Raw genomic sequence first — 9,370 nt, forward strand, 5'->3', positions numbered from 1 at the left:
GATCAGAAGATTATAAGTCAGTGCAGAATTTGGACTCTTAGGAGAAATTAACATTTGGAATACTGGATGATCCTCTAGCAGGTTAAGTGGATTAAAGAGCTGTTTATAGAATAAAATGAATATAATCATTGAATTTAATTCATCTGGCATGTAGTTATTTCCTCAAATATATTAAAACCAGATCAGGACTAACTGATAGGACATTTGATTTTTTAAAAAAATCTATATTTCCTAAAACAACGGTGGAAAAATCGTTGTTTAAAGATAAAATTACAGAATATCTATGTAGCCTGTGGGACTTGTCTACTAGTTTTACAATGGCAGAATTTCTCTGAGAAAAATAGAAGTACCTCTGGGGGCATGTTTCCCTTGACCTTCTGTGTGGAGGGGATGAGGGAGTTTGCAATCCTTTTGAGTGTCAGTTCACAAGCAGTGAATGCTGCTTGTCTCAGAGGGTTTCCCAAAGAGGCCAACATGTCTGGTAGCTCAGATGCTGACTGACTATGAAGAAGACAACTCATCAAGTCAAAGGCTTTTCTCCCACCTTTTTGCTAGGAGAATAATGATGAGGGCTCAGAGGGTGTCACCACCACTGACTGCTGCTTCTTCTACAAGTGGAGCAACCTGTCCAGTCATTCTAGTGAACTTAGTTGTGCTAAAAAGTCAGTTTGCTGGGTTGGGGGTATGACTGAGCAGCCTGGCTAGGTGGGCCCAGCTGGGAGCTGGGTTGGTGAGTGATTGCTTCAGTGTATTTGCTTCACCTTCATAAACACAGCCCATTTTACTACCGCGAGAGGAAAGGAAAGATAACACATTATAACCTTGTAAACATTTTAATTCCTGTTTTTTTCTATAATAAAATAATGTTTTGAAGTTATGCTCTGGCTCTTCCTTTTCTAACCTCCACCAGTTTTCAAAGGGGTCTGTATTCTTTGTACATTGGAAAGGGGTGATGAATTGTTCTCTTTAGGTCCTTTCATGTCATGCATGCCTCTGGTTTGCTTCTGAGTTTTCTTGAGAATAGTATTCATGGTGTTTCAGTTTCTATGGAAGACTCTGGAAACCATACCCAAATGGGGTATCATGTGGAAGAGAGATTAAACTTACTGTTTTTGTCTCCTAAATTTAGAACAAAAATAGGTAGGTGTATGTCAATTTAATTTTCTAAATTCAATATATGTTAAATATATTAAGTGGCACCCTATGTCAGTACTCTGCTATCTATCTGAAGATATAAAGATGAATTAGATGCTAAATTCCCTGAAGGGTTAAAGTTTGATAGGAAAGTCAAGCAAAGAGAACAACAATAGCAACACAATAAGAGCTATTTTAAAATGTCCACAGGACACTGTGGTAGCACAGAGACGTACCAAAAAGTAATCTAATTTAGAAGTTCACAAATGATTTTGCCTCTATAATGCAGATAGATCTACTCAACAGTGGAATGTTTTTCCCTGTAAGAACTGGGTGTCCTGTTACTGGACACCTGCAGGACATTTGGTCCTGTCCAAAATGTCCATGGAGACATTTGGTCCACACCAAAAGGTCCTTGATCCATGGTAGTATATATATATTTTTATGTATTAATCCTGTAAACAAAAAGTATAAATAAACGTGATGAGCTATTTGAACTCAGGGATGTTTTCTAAGCATGGATTTAAAAAAAAAATACAAAAGCGAAGTTTATTCATTTTTTGCTTTTGAAGTACACGATATCCCTGGCCTGAGACGCTTTGCCATAGTCCATAACCACCACACAACTGCAAACAACCACTTTATAATGTTTCCCCCTCTGTTGGTTTTACAGAGCCCTACCCATTCCCTAGTTTCTTGTTGCCATCAACCTTAGTTAGGTTGATTTGGCGTTCAGCAGAGAAGGTCTCCACCAACTTGAGGTGTATAAGCTCATCGCAGTTGGATGCTAGCACACAAAATGGGCTTGGCGCTTTTCTAAGGCTTTGGCAGCTTCACGAATTCCACACATTAGGCCATCGTGGATGAGGGTGGTTTTCAGCACCTCTTGTAAAGCAGTGTTAATGTCCATTACACCTCCAGCAGCGATGCCTTCTTCGGCCATGGTGGTGGGTTACGGGTGGAGCCAATTCTTGAACGCACCCAAGCCTCGCCTCCGTGCTATTCCGCTGGGGCAGGGAAAGAGCTAAGCATGGATGTTTTTTGATAGGACCAAATATCAAGGACCTTTTGTCATGGACCAAATGTTTCAGCGAATGTTTTGGATAGGACCAAATGTTCATTAATCTTACTGGAGGTTTGCAAGTCAAGATTAAACTGGAAGGCTAAAACATAGGGGAAGGGGATGTTATATGGATTAGCTGTGAAATCGATGGTGTTTTCAAGTTAGAAATTCAAGGATTCTTTAACCACCGATGTCAGAGTGAAATTTTACTGGTAAATCCCTGTATAAACTCAGCACACTCCGTTGATGAGGTTGCACTCCTCACCGCCTGGTTCTCCCTCACTCACTCCCCATTCCTCTGTCGCAACACAGCTGTGACAGTTCTCACTGAAGACATCATTAAGGTCTGCTGCACTCTGCTCCTGTTACCTTGCCTCTTCTTCTGCTTCTAAAGAGTCTTAGTGATTCAAATTCCATGACAACCACCCTTTTGTAGAAACACCTTTCATTTCCATCTTCAAAATGCTACAACGTATGTTAATGTGAGAAGATATTCTGTACCCTATATTCTGGCTCATCAGTGCTCATCCCTCACCATCTGATTTGCATCTGAAAGCATTAAGGATTTTTCACGATAGCCTCAAAATTCAGGCCAGCTCACTAGATTTTTTTTTTTTCAAGTACAGGATATTGCTTTGAGACAAAAATTAGTCCCTAAAACAGTAGCAACATTTATTGGCAAAGCATGCTCATAGATAGCACTTTTAAATTAGGTTTCCTGTTACCTTTTAACAAGACAGAATTTCTGCTTCATATCTCTTTGCTCCTGAGGCTCTTGATGATTTCAACGCGGGTTGACAAGGGAGAGACACAAATATAGATTTTATTCTAAAGATTTTCTTACAATGGGCCTGAGATATAACAGAATGAAGAAGAGCACCAGGGCAGCAGCTTTTATGGGAGAGGCTTTGGCAGGCTGCTGCACTCATTCTTTATCAAGTTGACCAAGCAACTTCTATGTGCCAGACTCTACTAAATCCTGGTCAAATGAAGGAAAATCAGACAGGCTTCCTGGTGTTTAAAAGTTAATAGTCTAAGACAATGCAGACCCTTCCTCCTACATACTTCCTAGGAATTGGAAGAAAGGAAATTGGACTGATGTATTTCAATGCAAGAAGCAAGTTGTATGATATAACTCAGAATGGGGAGGGAAATATTTGCACAGTAAAGCAAAGTATTAGTTTACAAGAAATATAAAGTTGTGCCAATAGAAGGAATGTTATTCCTTGTGTAAAATCAGTTTATGTAGGGGATCATCAAAGAGAAATAAATCCTCAGTTAGAACATCTAGTTGTTTTTGGAAACTCTGTGGGAGGAAAATAGCAATATTCCAGAGTGGAAGTCCCCACTATTTCATACCTCCCTCCATCTTTAGGATCACAGCTCATCCCTCACCTTTCTTCCCTCCAACTCCCACTGCTAGATACCAGAGAGTAGAGCCAGTCTTTTTCCTGAGCAACAGGAACTTGACAGAGGTATAAATCATTTACATTCTACAACTAAAAATGAAAAATTTGTAACACATACCAAAGGGTTATTGAAGACTTGATTATTTCTGCAGGAATGCTTAGTTGAGATTGTTGAGACAGAGAATAAAGAAACACAGGTAAATCAAAGGGCAGCAGGTAGGTTTACATGGGGGTAGCATCCCCTAACAAGCAGAGAAGACTCGTGTTGGTGTGGTAGTAGAGATCTAAGAAGCTAAATTCATGACATGATGCTTGATTAATTCTTCCACTACTTGATGCCATTCTCTAAAGGGCTTCTTAAACCACTATTGATAGCCAGCAGTTATTTGATTCAGAGAAAGATACAGGAGGCACAATAAGGGATAGCTTACTGAAGGGAGAAAACAATCTTAGTCACAGACATAGACCCAACTGAGAGAATTATGAAATCATTTCCCAAATTGCCCTCTTTCCTGAGGATATCTAGATAAATACCCTATGGGTGAACGCAAGAGCCCATCATATGGGTTACATATTATACCCAAAGGAGAAAATGTGTAGCAAGTATAAACAAGAGTCACAGGAAAACTGAGGGACCATTTATATCTTTCAGACATCTCTTCCACTGGGAAGCCTCCTCTGAACCCCCAAAGTGTTTATCTTCCTCTGAACTCTCACGGTACATCATATGTAGTTTGTATTTATGTGGTTGTACTTGTGGGTTTACTTACCTACTTCCTATTCATTTATGTACCACCAGAACCTAGCACAGTGCTTGATACAGAGTTTGTGCTCAATAGATATTTGTTGAATGAATGGACTATAGGAGTTGAAAGACAGGCTGGTAATGAAAATATTGCATACTGGATATATGTAGAAAACTTAGGAAATTAAAAAAACCAATCTAAGTAAGACAGTCTGAACTAGTAATGGAATGGAGATCATGGATGTAATAGAAATAGGCAAGGAAACAAATGAATAAAACTTCGCTACGTGAAAGAAGAGAAAATGACCTAGAAGACTCTTAGGCTGTGAGCCAGAGTGTGGAAAGGCAACTAATCTCGAACACAGAAGAAACAAAATCTTGTTCGGTAGGAAAACTGTTCAGATGTGGTTATGTTGAGTTTAGAGTATTATTGTAATTCCTATTTACATATGTCTCAATTGTGTATGTGGGGCTTCAGGTTTTAGTGCATCTATGGAAGTGATGAAAATTTGGTAAACATTTTTTGCAATATGACATTTGGAGACGTGAGAATATTTGCTGAATGATAAAATATGTATCAAGAAGAAAATAGCATCTCTGAAAAAACCTTGGACAATAGTTGCATTTCAGGGATTTGAGGAACACAAAGATCTAGGAAAGTATTAAAGAGTCACAGGAAGGACTAGAGTTTATCTTGATCAAAGGTAAAAATAGAAAACTTCCTTAAGCAGATAAGTGCAACAGCAAGCACAGGGTGGGCAGAATACAGGTTAAAATGTCCAAGAAATTCAGTCTTATCTCTATTTTGCACTTATTGGGAGAAATTTTAAACTTTTAAGCAAAAGAAGACTGAAATCTAAAAGAGTAATATGCATTTTTTGTAATAATGGTGATGGGAATTAAGGTTAACCGCTAATTAATTACTCTATTTTTGTGACATTTATAGCAGGTTCACTCTAAGATGCATGGTAAATTGGAAAGATTATTGGCTTTAGAATCAAACTTGCCAGGGTTTGAATCTTATTTCAATACTAATTATATGACTTTAGGAAAGTTACTTAATCTTTGAATCTCATTTGACTCATGGGTAAAATGGAGATAGCAGTTCTTATCTTTCAGTACTGTTGTGAATATTAAGAAAATACATATTACTTATTTATCGTGTCATTTATAGTAAATGATCAATACATGTCTGTCCTTCTCTTAGTTCTAAAGTCATTTAATTCTCATGAAAAGGCTCTAAAAATATACTTACATGTTCTTTTGCCTTAATACAGAAAGCTATAAGGAGCACTGATCAGGACATTATGGGTATTAATGGAAAGATATTGGGGAAGTTTGCAAAATTGAAATACAGCTCTAGGAACTGGGGAAACTCTGTGGAAGCATGCTTAGATTGGGATTTGTATAGTTGGTTCTGCCCATTCCCCAATTTCCAAAGATAAAGACAGATGTGGAGAAGGAATAAAAGCCTGTAGAATGGGAAGAAAAAAATAGGAGCCACTTGAACCCTAACTCAAAAGGACTAGAACGAGGAAATCAGTACTTTTAAGATGCTTTTTCTCCTGTTCTTTTTTTTCATGCTTATCTGTGCCTGGTTTTACTCTCTTGTATTGCAAATAGATTGACTTTACTTGCAAGGAGATGTGGTTTGTTAACAGCCAAATTGTTTACTTTCTAGGTCTGTGAGAAAAGGAAAGCGCTAGCATTACAAAATTTCTGGCGAAGAACTCAGCTGATCTGGCTTACTTCCTATGGCCAATCCTGTAATAATGGCTAAGGCTATAGAGTCCTAGGACTCTCCCAATTTGAGTTGTGACCCAAATCTTGTGGACACTGGGAATGGGATCTGTTACCATAGTGTTGGAGATCATTGAGAGGATGTGACCACCTTTTGACCCTCGAGCTCAACTGGAGCTCCTCACCCCCTCCTCTGTCCTTGGAATGCATGCTCTTCCTACTGTTCTTGAGCTAGGAGCACTTCCAAGGACTTACGAGATCGTGAACAATTAAGTTCGCGAACTTGCCACCGTGCGCTTACATTGATTGGGAGCACTGTACAAACAGCTCAGTAAGGTTTTATAACCTTGGTATATCAGTGTCTCACAGCTGTGTTTGTGCCGACTTGTGGCGGTGTCTTGCTGAGTGGAGTTCGTTATTGTTGTTGTGTGTTTTGTGTGCTGTTGTGAGAATGTCTGAACTTTATTTAGAGCAACTAACAAATGCTAAATTTCTTGTAAACCTCGGCAAGAGTGGAAGTGAAATAAGGGATGTGTTAGTTCAAGTTTATGGGGATAATACCATGAAGAAAACGACAGTGTACAAATGGATTAAACGTTTTTCTGAGGGGAGAGAACGCATCACTGATGAAGCAAGGTCAGGGCGACCAGTAACGAGCAGAACTGTTGAAAATTTTGCAAAAATTCATCAAATTGTGTGTCAAAATCGTTGGCTAACTGTGAGAAGCATAGTAGACCAAGTAAACACTAATAGAAAAGCAGTAAGGAAAATCTTTACTGAAAATCTTGGCCTGAGAAAGGTGTGTACAAAAATGGTCCCGAAGTTGCTGATCAATGAACAAAAGCAAAGGAGAGTCGAAGTTTGACAAGACCTTTTGGAGAGGCAAGACAATGTTTTGGGCCCTGTTATCACTGGTGATGAAACATGTGTGTACCAATATGACCCTGAAGCAAAGCGTCAAAGTGCACAATGGAAGTCAGCCAATTCTCCACAATCAAAAAAGTTCCGTCAGTCCAAATCAAGAGTCAAAATGATGTTAACCTTTTTTGATATTAGAGGGATTGTTTATTTTGAATTTGTATCAACTGGACAAAAAGTTAACCAAGTTTACTATTTGGAGGTGCTGAAAATGCTGCATGAAAAAGTTAGACGACCTGAACTTTTCGCCAACAATTCATGGCTCTTGCATTACAACAGTGCACCAGCTCACACAGCACTGTCTGTGAGGTAGTTTTTAGCCAGTCAACAAATGACTGTATTCGAACACCCTCCCTACTCACCTGATCTGGCCCCCAATGACTTCTTTGTTTACCCAAAGATAAAGGAAATATTGAAAGGAAGACATTTTGATGACATTCAGAACATCAAGGGTAATATGATAACATTTCTGATGGCCATTCCAGAAAAAGAGTTCCAAAATTGCTTCGAAAGGTGGACTAGGTGCTGGCCTCGGTACATAGCTTCCCAAGGGGAGTACTTTGAAGGAGACCATAGTGATATTCAGCAATGAGGAATGTAGCACTTTTTCTAGGATGAGTTCACGAACTTAATTGTCAGATCTCAAGGTGATGTTGAGACCATCTGGATGGTATATGTGTGTGAATCCAGTTAGGGCCTCTATGGAAACGTTTAAGATTCTGGTGGGTGTGTGCGGAGATCTTCTTGTCTTATGGACAATTGAACACAAGCTTCATAAATAAATTCCTTTGCTTGTTAAACCTGGCACTTACCAGTCTGGAGTGGCCTGCCTCTTTAATCTCTCCACATGTATGGGGACGTGTTGGGGGGCCAGTTTGTGAATAAACACATAGAAAGGGGTGCTGGCCACATAAAAATGAGAGCCACTACAGTGATCGTTTTGTTCTTTCTAAGCATTATTCTTATTTCTTAGCACATTAGCTAGGGCTTCCAATAGAATGTTGAATGGTAGCAGTGATAATGGATATCTTTATCTTCTTTCTGACTTTAATGGGAATGCTTTTAATATTTGCTGTAAGATTTCAATAGATACCCATTTGGGGAAGTTCTTTCTGTTCTTATTATGCCATGGGTTTTACTTTTTTAATCATGAAAAGGTGCCATGGTTGAGGTAAACTGAATTTTTTCCCTAAAATTTTAAAGATTATTGATTTTCTCATTTAATCCAATAATATAATCAATTAATTAAATTGATATTGATACATTTTTTAAAATGTTGAATCAGTTTAGATTTTTGGGATACATCCTCTTCTTTACAATTAAAAAAATTTTTTTTTCTACATGTTGAATTTCATTTATTAAAAAAGTATACTTTTTGATTGATTGTTTACAAGTAAGATTGACCCATGGTTTTCTTTTCTTGTATTATCTATGCCCAGTTTTGGGACCAATGTTTTTCAAGCCTTATAAAATGAGTTGGGTAACTTTCTTTTTTTTGTTCAACTCTTGAACAGTTTGCATAAAATATGGATTATTTGTTCCTTGTAGGTTTGGTAGAACTGTCTGTAAATGATCTGGGCCTGGTCTCTTCATTAGGAAGAGGATCTCTGCTATCATTTACATTTTTAAACAGTTATTGGTCTACTCAGATTTTTAAACTTTGTAAACTGATTTTAATATTTAATTTTTTCTTGAAAATTGCCTTTTGATATGTTTTCATGAAAATGAACATATACTTATTTACAGCATTTTCTAGGATTATAAATGTTCTACTTTATATATTTATATAATATGTATTATATATAATATTATGTATTTACTATATATATTTTTTTTCTCATTTCCCATTCTTAAGAATTTCCCATTCTTAATATTGTTTATTTGTGTTTTATCTTGTTATACCTTGATCTATTTTACCATATATTTGTCCTATTTCATTTGACGTCTTAAAGAACCAGTTTTTTGCTTTTTATTCCCTTTTTCTTTTTTGGCTTTTATCCTTGTTATATTCCTCTCTCTCTCTCTCTCTCTCTCTCTCTCTCTCTCTCTCTCTCTCTCTCTCTCTCTCTCTTTCTTTCTCTCATTCATGTTAATTTTTTCTTTATTTACTAGAAAACCTAACTCGTTTATTTTCAATCTTTCTTGCTTTCTAATAAATATCTTCAAGGCTATAGGTACCACTTTAGCTGTATCCCATAGCATTTGACATGTAGTAATGTTGTAATTCTGTTCTAAGTCTTTTGTAATTGTCTCTTCTGATTTTCTTTATAAATTCATGAATTATATAGGATTATATTTTCTGATTTGTAAATGTATAGGATTTGGAGAGTATCTTTTTGAGGTTTATTTCAAATTTTATTA

General features: G+C 37.3%; 1 pseudogene; it reads right to left on the reverse strand.

Moving 5' to 3' along the window:
• Positions 1-1,687: 1,687 nt before the first annotated feature.
• On the reverse strand, positions 1,688-2,077 carry LOC117030983 (40S ribosomal protein S12-like; annotated as a pseudogene).
• Between the last annotated feature and the right edge of the window lie 7,293 nt (positions 2,078-9,370).

The sequence above is a fragment of the Rhinolophus ferrumequinum genome, chromosome 11, assembly GCF_004115265.2.
Source record: "Rhinolophus ferrumequinum isolate MPI-CBG mRhiFer1 chromosome 11, mRhiFer1_v1.p, whole genome shotgun sequence".
Lineage (NCBI taxonomy): Eukaryota > Metazoa > Chordata > Mammalia > Chiroptera > Rhinolophidae > Rhinolophus > Rhinolophus ferrumequinum.